Source organism: Oryx dammah, unplaced genomic scaffold (assembly GCF_014754425.2).
Source record: "Oryx dammah isolate SB20612 unplaced genomic scaffold, SCBI_Odam_1.1 HiC_scaffold_27, whole genome shotgun sequence".
Taxonomy (NCBI): domain Eukaryota; kingdom Metazoa; phylum Chordata; class Mammalia; order Artiodactyla; family Bovidae; genus Oryx; species Oryx dammah.
Genome location: NW_024070211.1, coordinates 5,689,757 through 5,700,914, shown reverse-complemented (window position 1 = coordinate 5,700,914; position 11,158 = coordinate 5,689,757). Strand labels below are relative to the sequence as shown.

Sequence of the window (11,158 nt, the reverse complement as noted above, 5' to 3'; positions counted from 1 at the left end):
AAAGAGTGGAAACAGTGGCAGACTTTATTTTTCTGGGCTCCAAAATCGCTGCAGATGGTGACTGCAGCCATGAAATTAAAAAACACTTACTCCTTGGAAGGAAAGTTATGACCAACCCAGATAGCATATTCAAAAGCAGAGACATTACTTTGCCAACAAAGGTCCGTCTAGTCAAGGCTGTGGTTTTTCCAGTGGTCATGTATGGATGTGAGAGTTGGACTGTGAAGAAGGCTGAGCCCTGAAGAATTGATGCTTTTGAACTGTGGTGTTGGAGAAGACTCTTGAGAGTCCCTTGGACTGCAAGGAGATCCGACCAGTCCATTCTAAAGGAGATCAGTCCTGGGTGTTCTTTGGAAGGACTGATGCTAAAGCTGAAACTCCAGTACTTTGGCCACCTCATGCAAAGAGTTGACTCACTGGAAAAGACTGATGCTGGGAGGGATTGGGGGCAGGAGGAGAAGGGGATGACAGAGGATGAGATGGCTGGATGGCATCACTGACTTGATGGACATGAGTTTGAGTGAGCTCCGGGAGTTGGTGATGGACAGGGAGGCCTGGCGTGCTGCGATTCATGGGGTCACAAAGAGTTGGACACAACTGAGCAAGTGAACTGAACTGAAAGAGAAAATTACTGATTAGGAAAAGAAGTGTGAGAAAATTACTCAGAAGGTAGCAGAGTTAAAAAAAATCCAACAACCAAAAAAACAGAAATATGAAAGAGGCTAAAGGACATGGAAACAGAATAGGAAGGTTTCACGTGCATCCAAATAGGTGCTCCTGGTAGAAATACTGAAGAACACGTGGGAGAAGCAATTTGAATGTATAATTTCTGAGACTGTTCAAGAATTAAAGTCAGACATGAGTCTTTAGAATAAAAACTTGAAAATATCAACAACACTGAGAAAAAGAAATTGTAAGCAAACCAAAAGAAAAGATTATTAACAAGAGAGTGACAAGTTGACTGATGAGACTTCTCATTAATAACAACAGATATCAGAATAAAATGGAGTTAACAGTTTCAAATATTAAGGAAAATAACAATTAACCATGTATCTATATACAGACTGAACTAAAATCACCTTCAAAGGTAAGAGGCTCAGAGAAAGAATTACTGTAAGAAGGATACTGCACCAGAAAGAAGGTACAGAATTTAAGACAAAACACCAAGAAGCAAAGAAACTGCTAAACATATTCTTTAGCCGCTAAAAAAGTTAAAATCACAAAGACTGATAACACCGAATATGTGACGATGTGGAATGCCTAAACTCCTATACATTACAGGTGAAAGTACAAAATGTTACAACTGCCTTGAAGAACTGTGTGGAAGTTTCTTATAATAAAGGATTAACCACTGATACTAGTAACGACATGGATAAACCCTAAAAATAGTATGTTAAATCAAAGAAGGCAGGCATAAAAGGGTACATATCTCTGACCCAATCTATAGGAAACAGACATAGAGGCAAAACTGATTGACAGTGACAGAAAGCAGAGAGCAGTGGCAGAGGCTGGGGGATTGGTGTGGGGAAGGGAATTAAACAGAGAGAGACACAAGCCAGCTTTCTCAGGGAATGGAAACGTTCCATGTCCTATTTTGAGTGGTGGTTTAAGAGTAGGTATTGGTCAAAAACTCTTCAAGTAGCATTCATGGTACTGTGTGTTAATCCTATCTCAATAAAAAGGAAATTAAGAAATGTGTAGGTATACCTAAAATATACCAGCTATTTACCCGTGGATAGGGAAGGGGAGGTTAAAAATGAAGGAGAATAATGACAACCATAATAGCCACCCCTTTCTGTGTGCTTCTCATGCACCAGGCGCCGTTCTGAATGCTTTGCATCTATTAATTCCTTTAGTCGTTTCAACAACTCTGTGCAGTAGGTACTCTTATCATCCTCATTTTACATAAAAGAAAACTGTAGCACAGGGAGGTTATATAACTTACCTAAGGTCACACAACTAGCATCTGGCAGATCTGGGCTCCAAACTCAGGCAGACTGGCTCTGAGGTCTACATTCATAAAAATCCACAGTCTCCCTGAAATGAAAAATCAACAAGAACATGGAAGATGAGAGAAGAAGAATGAGAGTTAGAATGTTCTAAGGGCCAAGGGGATGACAAAAATAATGACCAATTTTAGCCCTAGGCTTAAGTGAAGGATGGATGTTAACAGGTAAGGAAATAAGGGAATAAAACCTGAACAAATATTTGCAAATAAGAGACATAAAAATCAATTAAGAAAATATGATTATTACAATAGTAAGTGGAAGTGGAAACAGTGTCAGACTTTATTTTTGGGGGCTCCAAAATCACTGCAGATGGTGACTGCAGCCATGAAATTAAAAGATGCTTAGAAAAGTTATAACCAACCTAGATAGCATATTCAAAAGCAGAGACATTACTTTGCCAACAAAGATCCGTCTAGTCAAAGCTGTTTTTTCCAGTGGTCATGTATGGATGTGAGAGTTGGACTATAAAGAAAGCTGAGCACTGAAGAATTGATGCTTTTGAACTGTGGTGTTGGAAAAGACTCTTGAGAGTCCCTTGGACTGCAAGGAGATCCAACCAGTCCATTCTGAAGGAGATCAGCCCTAGGATTTCTTTGGAAGGAATGATGCTGAAGCTGAAACTCCAGTACTTTCGCCACCTCACACGAAGAGTTGACTCATTGGAAAAGTCTCTGATGCTGGAAGGGACTAGGGGCAGGAGGAGAAGGGGACAACAGAGGATGAGATGGCTGGATGGCATCACTGACTCAATGGACATGAGTCTGAGTGAACTCAGGGAGTTGGTGATGGACAGGGAGGCCTGGCGTGCTGCAGGCCATGGGGTCGCAAAGAGTCAGACACGACTGAGCAACTGAACTGAACTGAAGTGGGCTTCCTCGGTGGCTCAGTGGTAAAGAATCCGCCTGCAATGCAGGAGACTCAGTTTCAATCCCTGGGTTGGAAGATTCCCCTGGAGGAGGGAATGGCATCCCACTCCATTATTCTTGCCTGTAGAATCCCATGGACAGAGGAGCCCAGTGGGCTCCAGTCCACGGGGTCTCGAAGAGTCAGACACGGCTGAAATGACTGATTAGACACAACAGCAAGTAGAAAAAGGGGGAAAGAATGGCAAAGCAAGTGTGGTAAATAGAAAGCACCTTAAGATGGCAGAAATAAGTCCAAATGTATTACTAATCACAGTTAAGAAGCAGATTAAACTTTCTTGTTAATGGCAGAGACTCTCTGATTGGATTCTTAAAAAAAAAAAAAAAACAGCCATACATTGCTTATCAGAGAATTAATCTGTGGGTGTGTTTACACTTAAAACAGTGCCTAGCACACAGTAAAGACTAGATGTGTTAGCTGTGTTAATATTAGCAAGACAGACTGAATTTTCCTTATTAAACAGTTTTGAAACTACCCATCTGACATGACAGCTAAAGTACATATCTGCACATAAACAATTAAACTATATAATCTTTGTCGATCATGTTCAAGTACAGAATAAGTGTAATATATAATCATCAGGGATACATTAGTGATTTGGGGGCTACAGAAATGTACTATAGAGAGAGGCTAAACTATACTGCCAATCTCACAACTAAAATGTAAAAGCCTTTAACATATAGTTTACTATTTCCTCCTGACTCCACTTGCAAGGAAGTTAAATTGAGGGGAGAGAATAAAGTACTAAATATAATGCCATGAAAGTGTGCTTTTCAGAGTTAAGAAACTACTGTGGAACACAGTACGTTGAACTGTGTGAGTGAAGTCTCATAGATTCCTATAGAGAGGCAACCTCAGTTATGTTATTAAGCACTTACTGAAATTGCTGGGCTTTGGAAAATTGTCAGCGGTCCCAAGGGAAGAACACTTAAGCCACAAAAAAGCACCAGAGAGATGGATGTTACTCAAAGGAACAATACTAAAGCCTCAAGAAAAGACTCCTGATATGGAAGGCACTTAGAAAGAAAACACTTAATTGGCTGAACCAAGTGCTGCATAATGACCCAAAACACAAACGGGAATTCAACACAAAGTGGAAACTAGGCCAGCTTTCTGAAAGAAGCTCAAAGAGCATTTATTTATTTATTTCAATTTTTATTCTGTCTACTTCCCAAAAAAGGATTTCAAAGTTTGAGAATTCTTTAAGTTACAAAGAAACAAGAGTCACACACAGGGAGAAAAAAAAAAAAAGACAACTGAAAAAACACAAGCTAAGTCAGAGCTGGTAAGAAACATGGAATCCCTGGTCAGGAAATTAGAGCCCATATGCCACAACTAAGAACCAGTGCAGCCAACTAAACAAACACTAAAAAAAAAAAAACACAAAAAATGAAGACGTAATACACTAAAGACTTATAGTCTCGATATGCATCATTTAATCAAAGTAGATGTTCTGAAATCCACAACTGATGGCAACGTCCTTAGTGAGACTCAAATCAAGGCCTCTGCTGTCACTGCTGGAGGGGAAAAGACTCTTCTGTGGGCCTCAGGAACTGGACATGCCCTTCCCCAATTCACTGTACTTATTTCTCGGTAGGTCTTCAGCCAGCAATACACGTGTCAACCAACAACTATTTATGGGTCAATTGCCTACCATTTACTCAGCCCACTGTTAGGTGCCGTGTGGAAGCCAAGTGAAATATAAAACAAGGTCCTTGTCCACAGGGAGTTTATAATAGAGTTGACAGCTTATTTCAACTGGAATGACTGAAAACGGAAGGCTTAAAAAGACTCAATCCACCAGACACAAGAAGAGGGGGAAAAACAGATTGATCTCAGCGAGTGGAAAGGAAAAGGGAAGGGCTGGAGTTGGTAAATGCAAGTTAAGTACAATTTCAACAGGCAAGGGTGAGAAGGGAGGGAGAACATTCTGGGATCATGTGTGTGTACAGGCAACTGGTACTGCACCCCCTGGAAAGGCCTCCAGGGAGTCGTTGTCGTCATTAGACATGAGCCACGGTGGGTCTCCACATGTAAGAGGAAATGTGGGGCACTAGACTGCCCAGGTTAGGGAGGCTGGAAAATGAACAGGCAAACTTAACCTGCACTGAGGGAGGAGCTTCTCAAACAGAAACAGCACAATCAAAGCAGAGCTTTTCCAGCGACAGATGGCACGGTCTAACAGGGAAAAGTGACCAGCAACGGGAAGGAAGAACATGGATCCTGTATATATTGTCTAACAGTAAAGAAAGTTCTATGGGACACAAGTTGGACCCACCTCTGCCTCGATTTCTGTATCCCAATACCCAAGAAAGAAAAGCCATTCTAAGACTTGGTCAAGGTCCTACATTCTGGTTCTCCTAACAATTCTGCACTCTCTTTGGGGAACATCTTTCTCATGGTCTGAGATCTCTCTCTGGTCTGGCTCAAAGCAACCTTATCTGCCCAAAGTTCTGCTTTTACTGTTGCTATTGATAATCCCATCTCCAGAATAAAATCTTTACTTCTGTCTTGATTTCTGGGCTCTGCTGGAACCAGAGAGCTGGAAAGGGACCTTGGAGAGCCCTATTTACTGCTTTCAGCAAACAGAAGTTCATTACTTTATCTATCACGTACTCTTGTTGCGTGACCAAATGACCTTAGTTCAATCCCTCCCCTTTCTAATGGAGGAAACTGAGGTCCTGGGAGGCTGAGCTGCTCTTTGATCCAAGTCAGCTTGAACCCCATGGCTATTTAGTATCTCACAAACAACCAGAGTCAGGTGAAATAACGGCACTCTCAACATAATTAGAGCAAAGATCACACATTCAGAGACAAGAAATGGGGCATTTGCTACACACACAAAGACGATTTAAAATGTAAGGTATCTAAGGAATCAGCTAAGTTAAAAGAAAACCACTAGCAATTATTTCTGAGAACGCAAGTAGGATTGGTGAGGTTACAAAAGGGTGACTGTAGCTTTTAGCGGGCCCACATTTCTCGAGTTCAAAAGCAGCTGTCATTTGGTCTCTTCTTACACTGAGGGCCTGAAAGGCAGCAATATATAGTGTAAGGGATGGAGATTTTATATCTGATACTCCTGGGTTCATGACAGCATCTTTTTATATGTATTGTCATTGCTGTTTCTAATATTATCATCACTATCATCATCAATCCATCCCAAATGCTAGTCTACTACTGTTCCAACCTTTCAGCTTTGTGGCAATGCCTGAATGGCCTGTGTGCTTTCCTACGGCACAGTCTGGTTACTGGGAGATGCGGGTGTGGATCTGGAACAGCTCTGAAGAACTGCAGTACAGCAAGTCCCCTAAGGTTGAATGGGTTCCATTCCAAGAGCATGTTCATAGGTCCAATTTGTAAGTCCAACAAAGTCAGCCCAGGTACCCAACTAACACAACTGGCTAAAACAGAACTGTACGGTAATAGGTTTATAATACTTCTCATACAAATAATATACAACAAACACAAAAAATAAAACATTTTTAATCTTACAGGACAGTATCTTGAAAAGTACAGTAGTACTGTACAACAGCTGGCATACAGGGACATACGTTTGCATCTTTGAAAGTTTGCACCTTGAAGGTTCGAGTGTAGGCGATTTACTGTACGGAAGATTCTAAAGCAGCTGAATCAGGCCTAAGATTCACCTTTCGAGATTTGGGAGGCTGTCGAGTGAGCTCTATGGTACATACCAACCAGGGATAGTATCTGGCTGTCTACTGTGATTTATAACTCGGCACTCCATTTAAGGCTCAGGGGTGTCAAATGGCTTGTTGAAGGCCACACAGCTAACAGGGGCATAAATGAGCCCAGGTCTCTTCAGAAGAACTATTCTCAAGACATAGCTCTTTTCTCTATAATGTGAAGGCCTCGCTGGAGGCCAAGACTTAGCTACCACTTCTGCAGATTATTCTCCCTTCTAAGAGCTCAGTGGCCATTAAGAAGTATAGCTATCAACTCTTGGTTACTTAACAAGGACACTTATAGTAGCGCCCTGAAGGGAACTGGTTAGTGAGCCCACCACAGCCACTGGCCCGTCAGCTCAGGAGACCATATTCTCTAAACTGCCAACACGTGTCTCGTGAACAGAGTTAGCGCTGATGGTACCTGCTCTCTCTCCTCATATTTTACCAAATTTCACAAGGATATTATTTATCAAATAATGACAAATAAGAGCTGCTAATAAAGTACCTTACTATGCTTCTAAGCATGTTTTACATGTTACCCTCTTTAATACTAATAACCCAGCAAGATAGCTAAAGCCAATTTACAATTCAGTTCCAATAGCTGAGAGGTTAAGCAACAGGGCCAAATCAGTAGAACAGACAGTTTAATCTAGTCTGCCTGAGCCTTTTAAAGCTCATGCCCTTCTACCCACTAGAACAGTCTCTCAAACTTCAATGTATGTAAGAATCACCTGGGATCTTGCCAAAAAAAAAAGATTCTGATCCAGAAGGCCTAGGATGGGATCTGAATTCTGAATTTCTAATAAGCTCTGAATTGATTCAGATGTTTGTCCAAGGAATCTTCTCTGACTAGCAAAACACTATACTATACCCTTCTCAAATCACATTTTTTCACATCTAATTATTATCAAATATGTTAATGCAACCCTTCACCCCTAAAGAGTTCTAAGTCATCCTCAAAACCTTCCCATCTGCACCTGCCCTTTTCTCCAGTCAGGACAGCTCTAAGAACAAAACCTGCAAAATATGGAGGATTCTAATAACCTTAGGAGAATAGCTCTGTGGCCTGGAACCAACCCAAACTCCTTTAGAATGCATTCTAGAGACCTGGACTTCCAGGGATAGACAAGCTTCCTTGGCTGCTGCCAAAGTAAATGGAACTCAAATTGCTCCTGATCTAGAGTGAAGTGGTCAACTGAACCTGGCTAAGCCTTGTCATGTCCTGGGATGGTACAGCCAATCCATAAATGCAGGCTGAACTGGACAGAGTGAACAGTTCTGGGCTCATGACACCATGTGTGACCTACTGTGACATTTCCATTCTAACTACTATGCCCATCTGTCTTCCCCCACTGAACCAGACAACTGCACTTGTCTTCCACGGCCTTCTACTCAAATCCCCTGAAAGCTGTATCAAACAGCATTTCAAGGCCTATATTCTCTTTTATGGTATCAAGTCTAAAGATCAAGGCTTAATAATCTGTGCTGCCTTGACATCTGGTAAAATCAGGAGGGCCTCAAATGTCCTAACCACAAATTCCAATACACATTTTGCTCCCGTGGACACAGTCCCCTAGGCAAACAATCTTCCTTATCAGAGAGGGCAGGTCCTGTTTCTGTTTATTCCTGGGCAGTGGGTTTCAGTTCCCTGCCAGCCCCCAGAATTACTCAAACAAGCCAATCACATCCTCTGGCATAACCGAGAAGGACCTACTTTTTTTTTTGATACTTACAAGCCTGCCGCCCACAGCCCTTGGTTGTTCACTCTGCTCCTGAGTACACCCGCTGTGCCCTCCCTGGGCTGATAGTGTAAGTGACTTCTACACGCCGTCAGTCTCATCTGCCGGTGTCCACTGCTGTGTGCTCAGCCTTCCACACAACTCTCGGGTAGGAATCCCTCCCTCCTCAACGGGGTGAAGAGGAAGTGATTAAACCATTTTATTTATTTACTTTTTGCCCAATCCACTGGTCTCTGCCCTTTTCTCTATCCCTGAATCTCTTAATTGGCAAGGTCATCAACTGCTCTATGACGATAATGATCCCCAGCATTTGTCCTAAGCTCTGTCCACAGACTTTCCCACTTAATCCCCCTAACATCTCTATGAGGTAGAGCTCATTATTATCCCGAATACACAGATGAAGCTCAACTACCCAACAAGGTTATACAAGACCTTGTCCAAGACCAGACAGGTCTGAGCAGAGCTCAAACGCAGACCTACCTGTTCTTAACTACCACCTTAGTCTTGAGAGGATTTCTGGGCTCAATGCCACTGTTCCCCAACCCCTCTCACAGTCAGAGATGCGTGGCTGGAAGGTCCAACAGGATCACCCGAATTTGAGACGTCTTGTCTTTTGGTGATCTCTGCTAAAAGATGGACGGAAATGCATATCTGGGGAAAAGTGATGCTGGAACAGACCAGCTGGCTTCCCAGGAAGAGACTGGCAAGGGACTTCCCCTCGATGATTTGAATTTCATTTACCAAAGGTCTAGTTTGATTATCAACCTAACAGATACAAACACCCTAGGTCTCAAAGTTAATCAGACTTGGGGAGTTTGGATCAGTTCAGTTTAGTCCAGTTCAGGCGCTCAGTCGTGTCCAACTCTTTGCAACTCCATGGACTGTAGCACGCCAGGCTTCCCTGTCCATCACCAACTCCTGGAGTTTACTCAAACTCATGTCCACCGAGTCGGTGATGCCATCCAACCATCTCATTCTCTGTCGTCCCCTTCTCCTCCTGCCTTCAATCTTTCCCAGCATCAGGTTCTTTTCCAATGAGTCAGTTCTTCACATCAGGTGGCCAAAGTAATGAAGTTTCAGCTTCAGCATCAGTCCTTCCAATGAATATTCAGGACTGATTTCCTTTAGGATGGACTGGTTGGACCTCCTTCCTGTCCAAGGGACTCTCAAGAGTCTTCTCCAACACCACAGTTCAAAAGCATCTGAGAATTTGGATAGCACTGTCTAAACTTACAAGAGAAGAAATATAAATCAGAAAGTCAATTTATTAGCTCACTTATTAGTGAAATATGCCTACTCTTTGCAGCCATCTGTGAAAGAATTACAGCAGTAGGGTCAAGTATAATGAGAAATCCCAGAAGGCACCACATCTCTCAACATCCAGTGGTGGTCTGGTGTATCTGTCTTTGCCATGGAAGTAAATGTGTGGCCCCCACACCAGGCAGGTAGAGTCTGAGGGTCAATGTCCACTGCGTGGCCACTGACATTCTGGCTTGTCCCTTCCACTCTCAAGTTCCTGGTTTCTACTGTGGCTCTAGCCTCTGCTCCGATACAGTTGAACTCAGCTTTGCCTTTGAGATGACCCTGTGCAGGTATCTAATAGCACTGGCCATGGGCTAATTTTTCAGTCTTGTAGAACATAGGGAGTGCCCTCTGGTTGTTCCCACCCACAGGCTTCTCTTCTGATGCTCCAAACCTCTATCCATAGCAGGTCAGAACTACTCCTCCTTCAAGGAGGCTATGCCCAAGGAAGTGCTCAGCTGAACTCATCCACCTTCTAACTTCTATCTGGGTAATCTGCCTTATATCACTGAACCAGATTCAGTCCTTACTCCCTTTCCCTTGGTCCACTCACCTCCTCCTTCCTCCCATGCACTTCATTCACCTATTACTCTGCATTCTTTCAGACCACTCTGCCACAAACCACTAAAACTTAAATATATATATATATGAAACAAACATGAATTATTCCTGATCAGAAGGATAATAAAAAATCAGAGAATTTTACAATGAGAATTATCTGTAGAGACTGTGTAATTTAGCCCTCTCATGTTCCAGATGAAGAAATGGGTAGAAATTCAGTGACCTGCCAAGTCATGTTATCTAGACAATGGTAGGGTTAGAGCCAGGATCTAGGTTTCTGGGCTTTCAAGTTAGCACGTGAACCAAGTACCAAACTCCTAAGTGTATACAAACAGGCCCTCAGTGGGGAGGGCTTTCTGTGTATCTGACAAACTGGCAGCCACTAGTAGTAGGTATGTTATTTGGTTTACTATATTTTTTCATTGAATGTTGATTTAAATATCAATCATTGGTAGCTCTAAAAATGAGAAAATAGTTATTCTCAAGCCACAGAACTACCCAAAAGTATCTCAGGGAATACATAACTGCAAATTTCCCAATCTACTGCCAAAGGGAGAATTGTAGTAGGGTGGATTTGTGACTTAACAAAAACAAGAAAAACCAAAAAAACAAAAAATTTTTAAATGACTAAGATATTTAAAAGATATATTAATGAATACTTAACTAAGGTCAGGGTGGAGAAGGCCTTTCTATGCATACAAGAAACAGAATAAATTTACAAATGACCAATAGGTTTGACTACATATAAATGAAAACTTCCAAAAAAATCAGCACTAGCAAAATTAAAACATAAATAAACACTTCATATCACATGAAGTGAAAACTAAGCAGTTAATATTAGAATAGAAAGATGATACAAAAATAAGAAAAATCTCAACATTTATATTTCTTAATGGACAAAGAAAAATATAATTCACTAAAGAAATAAACAGTTTAC

The 11,158-nt window shown here is 41.8% G+C and overlaps 1 protein-coding gene across 2 annotated transcripts in view; it reads right to left on the bottom strand.

Moving 5' to 3' along the window:
* ZBTB40 (zinc finger and BTB domain containing 40) overlaps positions 1-11,158 on the bottom strand; it is a 71,890-nt gene that overhangs the window by 44,084 nt on the left and 16,648 nt on the right. The window contains exon 2 of one of the 2 annotated variants that reach the window (XM_040229546.1): positions 1,946-2,037. The exons of the other annotated variant lie outside the window; for it this stretch is intronic. The gene's annotated coding sequence lies outside the window, so the exon portion shown is untranslated. The remainder of the gene's footprint in view (positions 1-1,945; positions 2,038-11,158) is intronic. 2 annotated transcript variants of the gene reach the window in all.